General features: G+C 46.4%; 1 protein-coding gene across 1 annotated transcript in view; it reads right to left on the bottom strand.

The window, feature by feature from the left end:
- The window catches only part of LOC108522030 (adhesion G-protein coupled receptor G2-like), a 113613-nt gene that overhangs the window by 94674 nt on the left and 16422 nt on the right, over window positions 1–2517 (bottom strand).

Genomic DNA, 2517 nt, shown 5'->3' on the forward strand with positions numbered 1-2517 from the left:
TTTTTTTTTTTTTTTTTTTTTGAGGTGGAGTTTCCCTCTTGTATGTTTTATACTGCAAAAGGATAAGTGATATGGACAGGAGGCAGGGAAATATTGGGTAGAAGAGGGTGGTCCTGGACAAAGGCCACACTCTCAAGCCTGGACCCGTAGCCCAAAGTGAGAACATGCGTTCCTGTTTCCCTGCCCAAATGTTGCCTTTTCCAAAACCACCCTGGCCTGCCCTGCCCCCTAATCCGGTATCCATAAAAACTCCAGGCCCCACTGGCAGAGTGGCAGAGAAGGAGAGAAGAGAAGTAGCCGGATGTTGGAGAGGAGCAGCTTGACTTCAGAGAGATAGCTTGACAGTGGGACTTCGGAGAAGAGTTCAGCCACAGATGGCCAAACTCCAGGGGAAGTTTCCCACTCCATTCCCTTTCCAGCTACCCATCCCACTGAGAGCCACTTTCGTCAGCAATAAAATCCTCAGCATTCGCCACCCTCCAATCTATTCTTACAACTTCATTTCTCCTGCATGCCAGACAAATACCTGGGTGCGGGTGCAAGAGGCTGTCACAGTGACCCTCCACTGAGCTGTTTAACACTTACACTGTCCACAGATGGCAATGCTAAAAGAATGTGCTGTAACACATGCCCTCTGGGGCTCTGGAGGTCGTGGGCAACCTGTCGATGCTGCCGTGGGCCCGCACAGAGTCCTGCTCCTGCTGGTTGTCCAGAAGCACTCAACCTGGCCTCTGTGCCCACTCACCTGCGTGCTCCCCCTCCCGCGAGGGGGTGAGAGCTGTGGGCTAAGTGAGCCAATCCTTCATGAGTCCCACAAAGGAGTCAAGGGAACTATCCAGTTTCATCAGTACATTGCGTTTCCTCTTTGTTGCACATTATTTTATCATCATTGCTTGCATTTTAGTAGTTTATATCAGAATTGAATTTAAAAGCCTCATTTGCCATTCATTCATTTATTCATTCAACAAATATTTATTGAGGGCCAATATGTACCAGATGAGATGTGAGGGCTGAATAGGAGTGAATTAGATGAAATGCACGTGCTGGAGGTAGGGCAGGGGCTAGGGGAGAGTTCAGCACACAGAGAGAATTGCAAATGCTAAGACTGTCTGATCCTCTCATGTCTGGGAGTTGGCCAACATTACCCCATGATGGGCGGTCAGCACTAGGAGCGGAGGCTGGCGTGGGGTGCTGAGAAAGGAACCACTCATGGGCACAGGCACAAGCAAGGGGGTGGCGAGAGCCAACTGGGCAGGCTTCCTCTACACAGCCAGAGGGAAGTGGCTGGACAAACCAGGCTGTGTGTCCTCAGCTAGCAGAGCTCTCAGCCAAGGGCACTCATGAATCCAGCCACCACTTGCAGCCTCTGCAAGTCCTAGAGTGAGTGTGAATACACAGTGGTGAAGACTAAAGAGCATGAGTTCAAAGGTCTCAGCTAGGCCACGTAATATCTGAGTGACTGTGGACAAGTTATTTCCAATGGTCATGTTTCCCCATCTAGCAAACTGAGATAACAGCACCCACCTGATAGTGCTGTTGCAGTGAGTAAACAAGAAATCTTTGCACAGTGGCTGGCACTGTGAATGTACTGTAAATGTTAGCTGTACTTGTCATTCATTCATTCATTCATTCATTCAACAGATATCTATTTTGCACCTAGTATGTGCAGGATCAGGCAGTGCTGGGATTAAGGGGTGGAGGGCATGGAAAGAAGGGGGATATATAAGCCGGAATTTCTGTCTCAAGGTAAAGCTGGCAATCTTTAAGAATTCTGTAATTGAATACTCATAACCAGCACTAGGAGAGTGATTCTTTCCTTGACCTGACATGATGATGTTTTAGACCAGGAGGTGAATCTTTCTCCTTCAAAAGAGAGCTTGCATATCTTAAATTAATAAATTGTATTATGTATTAATGCTATAATATGTTGATCAATTATAAAAAGCCTCTAATTTCTCCCTCCTCTTTTAACCTCTCTCTGGGCATAATGGCATGTTATTGATCTTCCCAAAGGAGTCACTCAAATGAGGATGTTAACACAGTTGTGCAAAGATGTATCGATGTCTCTCTGGAGGAAAGACCTAAGTGTCTGCTACAGCTATACAAAACAATCTCAATGCAGCTCAGAAATATGTTTGCCAAGGAAACCAGAGAGAAAAGAGTACTTATTGTACATAATTCCATTCATGAGAAACCGAAGCAGAAAAAACTAATCGATGCGGTGAGAAGTCAGGAGAAGGCTTGTCCTTGGAAGGTAGGGAGTTATAACAATATTGGATGTGGGCACAAGGGAGGCTTCTGAGGTACCGGGAATATTATGTGTGCCAGTTATATGGGTGTGTTCAGTTCACAAAATTCACTGAGTTGTACACTTATATGTATGCCATAAGTTTCAATAAAAAGTTTAAAAATTGGCCCGGCGCGGTGGCTCAAGCCTGTAATCCCAGCACTTTGGGAGGCCGAGACGGACGGATCACGAGGTCAAGAGATCGAGACCATCCTGGCTAACATGGTGAA

This window comes from Rhinopithecus bieti, unplaced genomic scaffold, assembly GCF_001698545.2.
Source record: "Rhinopithecus bieti isolate Rb0 unplaced genomic scaffold, ASM169854v2 scaffold_63301, whole genome shotgun sequence".
Classification (NCBI taxonomy): domain Eukaryota; kingdom Metazoa; phylum Chordata; class Mammalia; order Primates; family Cercopithecidae; genus Rhinopithecus; species Rhinopithecus bieti.